Below are 14,390 nucleotides of genomic sequence, written 5' to 3'. Positions count from 1 at the left end.
GCCAAATACTTTTTCACCACTATATATTGCTGACTTCATGTAATTAAGTGAATTTCTTTTGACAGTGGGATGAAAATAAGATTAGAAGGATCAAGAAACACTATCTAAAATATTGAAACTACTTTATGAAATATATCCTAATCTTTATATATATTGGGTTGAGCTTTATTTGTATATTTATTTGTTGATTTTCCATCTTCTTCTCAAATATATAAGCCTTATAAAGAGAAAAAAACTGTTCTCCAAAGTATCTCCATCACTTAGAACACAGACTAGCACGTGGTAAATGTAAACTGTTTGACGAATGAATGACTTAATGATGAGACAACATATTTACTATTATTTCCTTAATTTTTTCCTTCAGAAGTGTCTCTATTTATAGTTTTAAATTAATTTTTATTGAAAATAGTTGATGTACCTTAATTTGTATTTTAATTCACATTGTATATAACATTTAATACTTTTTTCCCTATCTGTACCAGATATTAGTATGCTATGAAAGTGCTTTAAATTTCATAAGCATTTCCTGAATCATAATAAAATGTTCAAAAACAGCACATGTTTCTCAAAATTGTGAACTCTTCCCTCATCTGTCTGTTCCTGCTCTTATGTGCCCTTCCAGGAGCTCCACTTAGCAATTTTCAGAGTGAAGATCTGGAAATGGCGAAATTAATGAAAGCTAAGGGAGAACAAGAGACACGTGACATGATACTTGTTCTTAAGAAATTGTGAAAACATGTAGTAAGAGCACAGAGTAGAAGCCTGTAGTAGTGAGTGGAGAAGTTTCTAGCGAGGGTCAAGTTTAGGCTATCCAGGAAACTATAAACAGATTGTGAGGAGACCACTAAAAGAGCTCCTTGAAAATGGACTTCCCATCTTTGGCTACATATATTGGTAAATCGGACAGGCAATGCTATTTAGGCAGAAGCAGCCCAGGTCCATCTGACACTCAACAGCTATTGTGAGAGAATGGCGATTCTTACCTTGTGACCTCTGAGGTTTTCCAGTCGGTGTATTTGTCATTATTTTTCTGTTACCAAACAGCTAAGGAGTTGGGAGGGTAAAGAAATGGCTCTCCCAGGCATTCAGCTGTAAGACATGAGGGAATATCTCCCAGGCTGCCAGCCCTGGTAACACAGGTGTTAAGAATTCATTTCTGGTGCCTGTAAAGCCTACATTCTGGGGAGGAGGGGATGGGGAAACTCGTCAAGTGTCAGTAATTAGGGAAAGCCATTGCTGCAGAGTTGGTGATGGCCATCTGGAGTTTCTCTAACCTTTCTCTTCAAGTTAAGAGTCAGCAGAGGCACAGCCATTAGACACTTAAAAAACATATTTTCACTATACCTTGTTGACCACACACCTGCACTATTATTAGGCTGTTAAAAAAAATGATAAGGAGTGTAAAATGTTCTCCTACTTTGCCTAGCAGGAACAGAACTGTAAACAAAAATGCCTGATGAGTTTCAAGGTGACATGCCGTTTCCCAATCATCTCTTTCATGGCGCACTGTTTGCACTTAGGTACACCAAAGCAATGTAATTAAAGTGTCATTTCATTGCTTCACCTTTTAGGATCCAATCTATCTGGCAGGGTTTTTTTTAAACCAGTAGTTTGAAGCTCAGATCTTTCCAACTCTCAGAACAGATGGCACAGCCATATTAGCAGTGACACTATATATACACACCAAGTGAACTAGTGATATTATCTGGTTAAGTGGCTGTCAGCATTTCCATTACAAACCCAGCTTTCAAGGGTCTATAATTCAGATACTTTAAATAACATCTGGCTGAAACTTGGTGTATACAAGTGATGAGTGTTGAGTAAAAATTAGTATAATTTTGTGAATGCCTGAATACTTCTGAAAGCTTGATCAATTGGGTCTTTTTTTAGCGACGACTTCCAGTTATCAGTATATTTGGGGATTTTTAGCACATGACAATCATTTATTCAGTCATTCATTCAGCAGATATTTATTTCCCATTTCCCATGTGCCAGGCCCTTTTCTAAGTGGTGGAGATCCTCTGGAGAATAAGCGGACAGAGTTCCTTCTCCCCAAAGGGCTTTTATATTCATGAAGAAACTGAAAATCAGCAAGTAAAATATACAAACAAATAAATCTCAAGCCAATATGTACAGCTAGGGATTAGAGTATGTTTCATAAAGCATTCTCAGTATTTTAAATAGTATATCTTGATCCTTCTAATCTTATTTTCATTCCACTGTCAAAAAAAGGAGCAATATTTCCTTTGATAGTTATATTGTCTCGGTCAATCATAGTTAACAAAAATAAATGCAAAGCACACCTCAAAAGAATTTTAGCTGCCATGGTAGAACAGAAGTTTTCTTATCTGACATCACAGATTTTAAATGGACCAAAAGATCCAAAACACATAGAAAGTGGGCTTTTCAAAGAAATCACGTTAGTTTTATGAATAACTACTGTATAACAGCTAGAGGGGAAGGGGAACCCAGGTTTTGTAGGGCTAGAGGCTTATACAATTTGGGGAGTCCCCTCTTATGAAAATGGATCTCCAGTAACAAATTTAAGTAAAAAAGTTAATATTTAGAATGAGAAAGGAAATAAACAGTTACAAATTGAAGAAAGCTCCCACATATCCCAACATCAAAAAACCCAGGGCTGGGCTTCCCTGGTGGCGCAGTGGTTGAGAGTCCGCCTGCCGATGCAGGGGACACGGGTTCGTGCCCCGGTCCGGGAAGATCCCACATGCCGCGGAGCGGCTGGGCCCGTGAGCCATGGCCGCTGAGCCTGTGCGTCCAGAGCCTGTGCTCCGCAATGGGAGAGGCCACAGCAGTGAGAGGCCCGCGTAACGCAAAAAAAAAAAACAAAAAAAAACCAGGGCCTGTAGAGAAACTCCAGTAAGTGACAGTCTCCGAAGCTTTAGCTTTACGTCCTTCACGGTAAATTAGTCACAGAGTAGAGGAATTGCCCTTAGCCAATATGGTGATTTGACACCAGTCTTATAACCAAAGAATCTCAAAACAGCTGCAAGAGATGTAGAGAACAAACATATGGACACCAAGGGGGGCAAGTGGTGGTGGTGGGGGGGGGATGGTGATGTGCTGAATTGGGAGATTGGGATTGACATGTATACACTGATGTGTATAAAACTGATGACTCATAAGAACCTGCTGTATAAAAAAAAATAAATTTAAAAAAAGCTGCAAGTTTGAAAGAAAATAGAAGACATGCTGAATACTGACTGAATTATAATAAATGAGAAGCAAACATTTAAGTAACATAAAAGAAACCAGAAGAAATTACACTTTTAAACTTCTACCTGGTGCCTAAGATTTTTTTTCCTTTAAACCACATAGCGTTGTCTGAAAAGTTCTATTTTCAAGACTAGAGTACTGCTTTCTCTCTACTTGATAAATTAATGTCATGTAGCAAAAATTTTCAATTCCAGCAACTGTGACTATTGGGCACCTAAGAGAGGGATCCTATGGCCATGCTTCATCTTGGTGAAAAAGAGCATTATAATAAGATAAAGGCCACCTGTCACATGAGTGATCATGGGTGGCCCCCAAATTTTACTTGTTAAGGAAAAAGGATGTAGAGGAAAGAGGGCAGGCTTGGGAGACGGACAGTTTTGATTCAAACCCAAGTTTTCATACATATTAGGTGAGAGTCCTGAGGTAAATTAATTTCTCTCTCAATCTCAGCTGTAATAATAATATCTCCATTGTAAGGATATTTTAAGGCTTAAATGAGATGCCTACACCTAGAGAACCAAGCACAGAGTGGATAGTCAACAAATACTATCTTCACCTCCATCCACACTTGTAAGTAGCACTGAATGATGAACATGTGTAGTAAAGCAACATATGTTGTCTATAACCCCGTCTCCTTCCTGGTAACTCACAATCTTCTTTCTGGTAGTGTCCAGTCACCATCAGGTGATGTCCGCTCTGACACTATCTCTCAGCACTGAATGATAATGTCTTCTATTATAAGAGCTTGCAGGGACTTACTCTATTCTCCTCTTCTAGAAAAAAGGAACAGCCACCTCTGTGCATTACAAAGTTATTTATCAGGCATACTATCCTATAGGTATAATGATCACAGTTCCTTTGTTCAAAGATATTCCATTAGCCAGCCAATTATGTTGGTGATCTGTTATTCTCCTTTACAGCCCAAATGCTCCCTGCTCTCCAATTCACATGAACCTTTAAGAATGCCATATGTTCAAATTGCTTCACTCTGTACTTAGTCCCTTTCCTCCCATTATCCCCATCTGTGTAACTGCATGCTTTGGGGAATGCATACTTGACTTTTCGTTGGTTTTATATCCAAGCTACTGCCCAGTTTATTTATATGTGCTTTCTTTAATTGCTTTCTTCGGGTATTTGTTTCATGTTTACTTGACTAAAAATCTTGGTTAAAACAGTCTGTTCTGAGAAAACGTGGAAAGTTTCTAAGTTGACCGTCTTACTCCTAGTTTGCACTTCTACGGACAAGACCATTTAATTCTCAGTATGGTTGATGAAACACATCCTGTCTGTTCCTGCATCACTGCAAAAATAGTTCTAAGTCTACATTTCCTACAGTTATCTCATCTTCCTTTTATTCATGCCATTTAGCTTAGGTGAGCAAAAGACTTAAGGTCTTTTAATTAATTAAAATTTCATTAATTAAATATCATCAATAATGACATCATTTAAAGTCAAATAATAGCTATATGGTGGTGGGGTGTTACCAAAATGATGCAATCATTAATCTTATCATTTGAAAGGTTTCAATAAACCTTGAGAATATCTGATTGACTTTTCATTAATATCAGCACTGTTTCAGTATTTGCTTTAAGATTGATTTTGACTATTTTTTTAAATTTATTTTTATTAATTAATTTATTTTTATTTTTGGCTGCATTGGGTCTTTATTGCTGTGCGTGGGCTTTCGCTGGTTGCACCGAGCTGGGGCTATGCTTCATTGCGGTGCGCGGGCTTCTCATTGTAGTGGCTTCTCTTGTTGCGAAGCATGGGCTCTAGGCACGTGCCACAACTAGGCTTCAGTAGTTGTCACACGTGGGCTCAGTAGTTGTGGCATGCAGGCTCTAGAGCGCAGGCTCAGTAGTTGAGGCACATGGGCTTAGTTGCTCCACGGCATGTGGGATCCTCCTCGACCAGGGCTCAAACCCGTGTCCCCTGCATTGGCAGATGGATTCTTAACCAATGAGCCACCAGGGAAGCCCCTTGACTATCTCTTTAAATGGAAACATCCACATCTTATTTCTATATACCTGAAGAACTGGCTGGTGTACATGGTAAAGACAGAATTATTTAAATGGTTACATTTCTTTGGATCAAAATTGTATTTTTGGTAAAGGGTTTTCTGAAGTCTGACAGGAGAACTTTTTGCCATTGTTCTACAATGGATGCAGTTTAATGTAAGACTTTTATCCCCTGTCCCTACATTATGAAAGGAGTAAATGATTTCATGAATGATATTGGATTATCCTTCTGTAGTACACAGCATGTAATAAGAAAATATGGAAACATATTGTAAAGCTATCTGGGCCAAGTTTCTTCCTGTTTAGAGACAAAGGTTTTGCTATGTATTTCAGAATGCAGTGTTTCTAAGAGCAGAATATGGTGGACTTCAGAAAGGCATTCTAAAAGCCCAACACAAATTTTAACCTAATTTATGAGTCCTCTTACTAGTGGATAGATGTGAGGTTCACAGAAGAAGTATTATTTTGCCCATGCTTCTGAAATTGGAGCTCCATAGACACATCTCAGGAACTGCCAAGTGAACACAAAGCCCAAGATTAAGTATACTGCATCTTCTGTGAATGTTGATTCTACATGAAATCTTGGGGGGAAGAAAATCAAATAATTTAATTGTAAATAATTTCTTTTTAAATCAACACCTACAGATATATTATTGAATAGAATTATTGACGAGACATGAGACTTCAAAAATATTCCAGTCTGGGGCTTCCCTGGTGGCGCAGTGGTTGAGAGTCCGCCTGCCGATGCAGGGGACACGGGTTCGTGCCCCGGTCTGGGAAGATCCCACATGCCGCGGAGTGGCTGGGCCCGTGAGCCATGGCCGCTGAGCCTGCGCATCCGGAGCCTGTGCTCCGCAACGGGAGAGGCCACAACAGTGAGAGGCCCGTGTACCGCAAAAAAACAAACAAACAAAATTCCAGTCTGGTAGTGAGCTCCTATGTGTAATGACCTGTTGCTGCAGGGGGAACATGGCCATTCTCTGCTGCCCCTAGCGTTACCTAAACAGAAATGCTTTATAAAGTATACCCTTACATAATTTGAAGTATCATTCCATTGTCTCTCTTAGCAAAGACTATCCAGAAGGGTATTCCAAAGGTTAATATGTTTGTCCATAAAGAAATATTTGTTAATTCCTATCTATACACAATTAAGAAGACAAGTTGGGAAAACCACAGATACTATACACTGCCTTTCCATATCTTGTTCCCACCGTAGATGTTTGCCAGTAAAGGGCAGTGATCATAACACAGACATATTAAGTTAAAATAACATTATTTCAGACACATATAATTTTTATACCAATTTTATTTGATCCACATACTCAAACTGAGGTAGGACCAACTCATCATCACTGTACTTATGATAATGAAACAGTGAGTAATGGGTACCTGAACTGAGGTAATTCTGGAACAATATCCTGTATAGGTACTCATAAGGCAGTTGGACTAGGTTAAGAGGCTGAATACAAAATTCAGGTTATTAGCACTTTTTTAATATAAAATATTTTGGTTTTCTGGTAAAGTAAAATTACTTTGAAGAACACAAGATAATATTATTATGCAAACGAGCAGGACCCTACGGGGCCTTCCTGGGGCAGGCCCTTCCCCCATATCCTCTGCTCTGAGGTAGCCAGATAATGGTAACTCATACATATTTCCTGAGTTTTTCAGATGCTAAAACCCACCACCAAATGGGAGAAATTAACTACTTTTTGATCATGAGCACATAGCCCCAGATCTACTGGCGCCTAAGGATTGATAAGTTAACCGCCCTGTTACTTCAGCATCAACCAATCAGAATTGTGCATGACCTGATCACATACCCTGTGAGCCCCACCTCCCTCACCTGGCCTTTAAAAATGCTTTCCTGAAACCCTTTGGGGAGTTGGGGGGAGAGTTTGGGCCTAAGCCACCCATCTCCAGCTTGGCCCTGCAATAAGCCTTTCTCTGCTCCAAACTCCAACGTTTCGGTATTGTTTGGCTTCACTGTACGTCGGGCACACCAACTTGTGTACGCTAGCAATTACACAATAATCGTCATTCATTACAACCTCAGTCAATGGAAATTAATGATAATTTGACTAATGCTGTACTGAACTAAGCTTTTACACTATTTACCCAGAGAGTAAAATTACCATGCAAGATTTCACAATGACTGACTCACATGAGGGAAGAAATGTCATATTTCACTGCCATAATGTCAAATAAGAAGCACACGCTAATTACACGATTAATTTGGTCCAATGAAATTATTATTTAGCATAAACCTCAAATTTTTCATCTTATGTGCGTAAGCTAGAGATGTAAGATTGCATTCCTAAAGGTGGTTATTTGTGTTAAGCTTTTCTCTAATTCACAATTCCATTTTCTAATTGGTCTAAAATATAGAAATCACATATATCAAAATACTCTGATATCTAAATCCAATCATAAGAGATTTGTTCTAATTTGTATCTAGTATTACTATAGTTATAGCCTCTGAGACTGACCATGAAATTGTAGCTTCCCATTGTCCAGATAACACTTACATATAATTCTGACTAATAAAAGGAAACTAGACAGAAACAGGCAAAAAAGAATATATTTCATAAATACTACTTTTTATTTAGATTTCTTATTATGGACTACATATATAAAATTCTTTCGTAAAAGCTGTTGGCATCACTCCACTCACAGTACTCATTCTCTCTCCTCAGCCTCCTGCGCCTCCTCTTCCTCCTCTCTCCCTCCCTCCTTCTATCGACTTTAAAAGGGAAATAACTTTAAAGATACACATTGCTAAAAAACAAATCAATGAGTAACTGAATAAAATGATCAAACGCTTAAGGTGCTTAAGAAAAAAAACAAAAAACAAAACTGCTTTGCCTTTTCTGGATTAGCGGGTCAACACATAATTCCAAGCCTCCTATAGGGGGAGCTGCCGCACTATTGAACTAGACCCCGGCCTTCAGTTAGGTATCTATAATTTTAAGCCTACCTTACATAAACAGAAAAGAAATACTAACGACTCATTAACATGTAATTGCAGAACACTGTTTTTTTCTTTCTTCACGATGTCACAGATGTCAACTGAATGTGTCTAAGGAAGTTGATACTACAATCTGTTGGTAAAACACAGTATTTTTTTGTTTTGTTTTGTATTTGGAAGAACATAGACCAGGTGACAAGGCAATGTATTAAATGTGGGCTGCATAATACACAAAAGGATAAGTTAACAAAAGAATAAAATGATACAATTTCAGAAAAGTGAGGGCCAAAGAAGTGACCCCTTCCGCCCCCCAATTCTTCTGCACTAATAGCAAGGGGAAATATCACAATACAATACAAATTTTAATAAATTTATGTCAGAACTTAATGACTGATACTTGGAAATGTGGTCTGGTAGCAAAGGGTTGAGTCAACATGGAGCGCAGGGAGGAAATAATTAAGATGAGATTTGTCAACTCTTTTTATTATATGTGCACCAAGCTATAACTCACTAAATTTAATTAAATTCTGATGGAAACCTCCGTGTCTTTATTTATTTACTCTTAGCTAAGGGTTATGAATACTAATTATTTTCAGTTATTGTTTTCAAGAGAATCTAACGATCTAAGTTAAAGTATAAATCGGCTATTGGTAAAGAAATACTTTAAAATATTAGATGACTATGGGGCAAGACGGGAATAAAGACACAGACCTACTAGAGAATGGACTTGAGGATATGGGGAGGGGGAAGGGTAAGCTGGGACAAAGTGAGAGAGTGGCATGGAAATATATACACTGCCAAACGTAAAACAGCTAGCTAGTGGGAAGCAGCCGCATAGCACAGGGAGATCAGCTCGGTGCTTTGTGACCACCTAGAGGGGTGGGATAGGGAGGATGGGAGGGAGGGAGATGCAAGAGGGAAGAGATATGGGAACATATGTATATGTATAACTGATTCACTTTGTTATAAAGCAGAAACTAACACACCATTGTAAAGCAATTATACTCCAATAAAGATGTTAAAAATATATATTAGATGACTATAATGTTATTGATGATCTGAAATAATATGAAGATTTGAGGTGAAGTTCCTAAGGTTATAAAAAAATATTAGTCAATAAAGACATTTAAAATCCAGCAAAGTTGTGCTTAAGCAATACAATTATCTTTTGTAAAATTAAGCACGTAAATGAAAAATATGGTATCTTTTAATGGTGAAATTTATGGAAATTGCTTTGTTATGCGCTTTTCCAATTTACCCAAAGAATTGTAAATTTCTTAGTAGACTGCTTATTTGAATTCAAGAAAAGTATTCAATATTATGACTGTTTTTTGATAATAGAGCTGGTTATATTACAAGAGTTTATTTATAATGCTTTATACCTGGTTGATTTATACAGACGATGAACAAACCATTTATAATATTTCTCTGAAGCTTTATTTTCCCTTTATAGTCACTAAATTCAATGCCTAAATCAAGCTCATAAATTATATAAATTATTGGTTAGTACAGTTACTATAGCTCTTTCCACATGCTCAAACCTTAATCATAACTTCTATAGTGTATAAACTGACAAAGTGAAAGGGCTATGAGTTTTCTTTAACCTCAACTAGTTTTTAGCAATTAATTATTCTGAAATTTATTAACATGATAGAGAACAATAAATTTGCAAGTTTTTAGCAATGGCGCAGCATGATTCTTATTGAGAATCTGAAACAATATGATATATACACAAAGAAAACTGAGTTCTTGACAAAAATATTGTCACAGAAATGAAACAATACATTTTTATATTTTTCACAGGCTCAGAGTTTTACTGATATCAAAAAAATCTCACTGATTATTTCTCTGAAACTGGGATGTATCAGAAGAACTAGTGAAAGTTTGTAGGATAAAATGATTATTTTCATCTACAAGGCTGCTTTATACTTCCTTTCATCTTAGGAATTTCAAAGTCTTTTAGCATGTGAACTGACTTATTGAATAAATCATGTATGCACTCAACCTGATTTGAAACAAAAGAAGAAAGTGAAATCTGGGGATAATCAATTAGTTAATTTGAAAAGTAATATTATTAATTAATTTAACATTCACTGAGCATTATGCCTGGCACTGTAATAATCCATGGAAATAAATAGTCCAGTGAGATATATGCTTATCCTCCAGTGCATAAGTCCAAACACATATAGAATCTAAATAGCTATATGGGAAGAGAAGGATCTGGATAGGGAGAGAAGAGAGATATAAACTTTGTGGATCTGTATTTAAACAGATAACCTAAGACTCAGAGGTCCTGGCAGAGAGACAAGGAAAAGGAAAGAGAGGAGTTCAGAGAGAACGTCTCAAAGGTAGTGAATATTGAAGTATACTATAAAAATGCAAACATGGGGCTTCCCTGGTGGCGCAGTGGTTGAGAGTCCACCTGGGGACAGGGGTTCGTGCCCCAGTCCAGGAAGATCCCACATGCTGCGGAGCGGCTGGGCCCGTGGGCCATGGCCGCTGAGCCCGCGCGTCCGGAGCCTGTGCTCCACAACCGGAGAGGCCACAACAGTGAGAGGCCCGCGTACCGCAAAAAAAAAAAAAAAAAAAAAAAAAACTAACATGAATTAATCCCCCTGTTATTATTTAAATATAAAACCTCAGGGTGGGGCTTCCCTGGTGGCGCAGTGGTTGAGAGGCCGCCTGCCGATGCAGGGGACACAGGTTCGTTTTTGCGTACCGCAAAAAACAAAAACAAAAACAAAAACAAAAACAAAAACCTCAGGGTGATATAGAGGAAAACGTCAAATATCTCTTTATAATCTCTGATTTTATTAATTCAGTTACATATATTTAAATCTCATATATAAACGCTGTTTTAAAATATTTCTTTATTCTACTCACATTTAATGAAATAATTTTCTTAAGATGCTTCAAAGCCAACTCCAACATCAATGTCCTCCCATTACCTTGATCCCTTTTCTGCGTCCCCTAACACAGTGTTCTAGAACACATACCGCTTCAGTCTAAGTTATTTGAGACACAGCCCGTTTTTGATTGTGTGTTTGGTATTCTTACTGGAAATGTTAACTGAAGCCATGAGTACCTGTTTGCGTATCATAGAGACTTAAATAAATTATCCTTTTGGCGTAATTTGTGATCCCCACAAAATAACTCCTTCTGACAATTCTTTTTAAAGTAATCTTGAAATGACCTGTTTTCAGTGACATTTAACACTTTAGATATTGATGTACGAGATACTATTTTCTATTTTTGGGGGAGGGGCGTGGGGGGAAACACTGCTAAATTAGTATTTCCTAGACTTAAGTAGTTGTTAAAAGTGCTCAGAGTGTGAAAGTTTGGGGGTAATATTAATTTCAGCTTTTTGGAAACTTTATTTGCTAATATGCAGCATGAACTTATAGGAAAAAATATAATAGGTGACATTTCTCTTTCTTAAAAGAATATAACCATTTTTTAAAATTTTATTTTATTTTTGTGGAGCATTTTATGAGAGTGAGGCTCTGTGGCACATGTTACAAAAAAGAAAGCTGTGCTTTACTACTAGAGATACAAATTAGGGACTCCAAGCATTGTAAAGTGTGTAATGACAGGACATAAAGTTGGAAAGGGCCTTGGAGCTCTTGCTAAGAATTTGGAACTGTGTGGAGCTGGTATTTAGGTACAGAGGGCAGTAGGGGTGGGGTTAGGAAGAGTTAGATGATATATTCCAGAAATCACTGCATATGGTCATATTCAAGCAATATATAGCAGTTATATTAAATACGATTAGGTTGAATAATGCACTAGAAACATATGTCTAAATCTATCAAGTTTGAATCCTATCCTGAAACAATTTATGTATTTTGGCACATGCTAGCAGAATGCCTTACTTTGAAATATTCACACAATGCAATTGCCATTCTGGAATCGCAGATGAAGCCATTAGCTACACAATGGCGTTCTGTGATTTTTTTTTTTTTGAGTATATATACATTTTAATATAGATAGCTGGCTTTTTAAAAACTCCATTTCCTTGAATTTTGGAAGGACTAACATGAATTTCAAAGGAGCTCTCCCAACTAAATTTGTTTAAGAAGATGAAATAAATGCTCTGCCCATGAATGCAGAGTTGCAGTATGGAATATTTAAGCACTTGAATGGGGAGAAAGAGTAATTAGGAGAGTGGCTTTTCATCTGCTCAAGTTCTGAGAATGTGTAAACCTTTAGCAGTATCTTATCCTTTCCCCTTTACTCCCATTTTTTCCCTCACATATTCTTAATTTCTTTTCCTATTTATTTTTCAAATCCAAAGTAGTGGTGAGTAGGAAAGAAGACATCACACCTAACTACCCAGAACTCAAAGGGATTTCTTTGTTAGGTTGTCTACATTACAGCCTCCAATTTTGTGCCATTGCAGATATACCCTGGAGATACTGTGGGTTTGGTTCTAGACCATCGCAATAAAGCCAATATCGCAATAAAAGAGGTTAAAAATTTTTTTGGCTTCCCGGTGCATATAAAGTAATGTTTACACCATATTGTAGTCTATAAGTGTGCAGTAGTATTATGTCTAAAAAACACATGTACATACTTTAATCAAAAATATTTTATTGCTAAAAAATGCTAACCATCATCTGAGCCTTCATCAAGTCATAATCTTTATGTTGGTGGAGAGTTTGAAATATTGTGAGAATTACCAAAATATGACACAGAGACATAAATTGACATAAGACAGATTAACAGGAGAAAAATCACACAAAAGTTTAGTAACATGTATACATGGGAGAGACCCAGGAAAACTGAGTAACTTTTGGCGGAAGCCCTCACCTTAAATACCATCTTCAGCTAAAGACAAAAGAAGTGTGAGCAGGGGCAGGAGGTAGTGGTTTGGGACTTGAAAGGGGAGGAAGGCAATTTGCCTGGGGATAAAAAGGCAAATGCTTGCTGGGCCCTGCAGAAACAAAGGGACACAGAGAGGAATTTTAACAGACAGACTTTGCTAGGTTGTTCCCTGTCTACACACCTATTGGGTTGGCCTTTTGTAAAATGTTGTGGACAAACCTGAACGAACTTTTTGGCCAACCCAATACTTATGCTATATTATATTATCTTATACCTATTATACTATAGTTATCTATGGCAATAGCTCCCTTCCTGGAACAGGTCCTCTATCTACATTCTTTATGCAGTTAGGGAGAAGGTCAAAGATTCTTCCTGAGTCTTTTGGGCCTTGACTGTTTTCAACTTGAAATAATTCACACCCCAAAAAGGCACTTCAGGGTGGCAAATTTTGCTCCCCTACAACAGTTATGAATCTCCTTTGACTAATCTCTTTAATGGGTCCTTAACACTCCTGAGCTGCAGCTGAGTTTTCAGTCCCTTACCTGCGTAGCCTCCTGCCCACTGACATATTCCTATTTTCATGTTTAGTGCAGTTATCTACCCAGTTTGTACATTTATACTTTTAGGGAGAAAAAACTCTCATTATGTGTTTTTATCCACTTTGCCATGGTTTACATGTATAGACTGAAACAAAGTTTTTCACACAGTATGGAACATATGTGGGACACATTTTGAGTGGGAATTAGTGAAAAATGATTTGTAAGAAGACATATTCCAGTTCCTTTCTCTTCACTTCCCTGTAAGTTTCCCACATGAGTGGAGAGGCCTTCTTTCTGAATCTGTGTATCTCATGGGGGTCATTGGCTTCACAAAGAGGTCTTATGGCTTTTTCTTTGAGAGACAAACAATAAATGAATATAGCTGAAGTTGAACAGTTTTGTCCAGCTTTACTCACCAAAATTGGTATAACTCTCACCATAAATACGATCTTCAGCTAAAGAGTAAAGAGGATGTTGGGGGTAGAAATTTGGCACTTGAAAGAGGAGGAAGGCAATTCACGTGGAAAAGCAAATGTTAGGTAAACACGTGTTTGCTGGGCCAGGCAGAGACAATGGGACACAGAGTGGACTCTGATCTTCAAGCGTTTTCCCCACCACACCTCCCCCTTTATTCTTTGCAGATATCTCTAATGACAGCTCTATTCCTGTAACAGGCCCTCTAAATTCTCCAGGCAGTTAGCAAGAAAGGTCAAAGTTTTTTCCTGAGTCTTTTGGGCCTTGACTGTTTTCAGCTCGAAATAATCCCCATACCAGAGAGACATTTTTGGGGGGTGGCACATTTTTTCC

This window comes from Pseudorca crassidens, chromosome X (assembly GCF_039906515.1).
Source record: "Pseudorca crassidens isolate mPseCra1 chromosome X, mPseCra1.hap1, whole genome shotgun sequence".
NCBI lineage: Eukaryota > Metazoa > Chordata > Mammalia > Artiodactyla > Delphinidae > Pseudorca > Pseudorca crassidens.
This window is presented reverse-complemented; position numbering follows the sequence as displayed.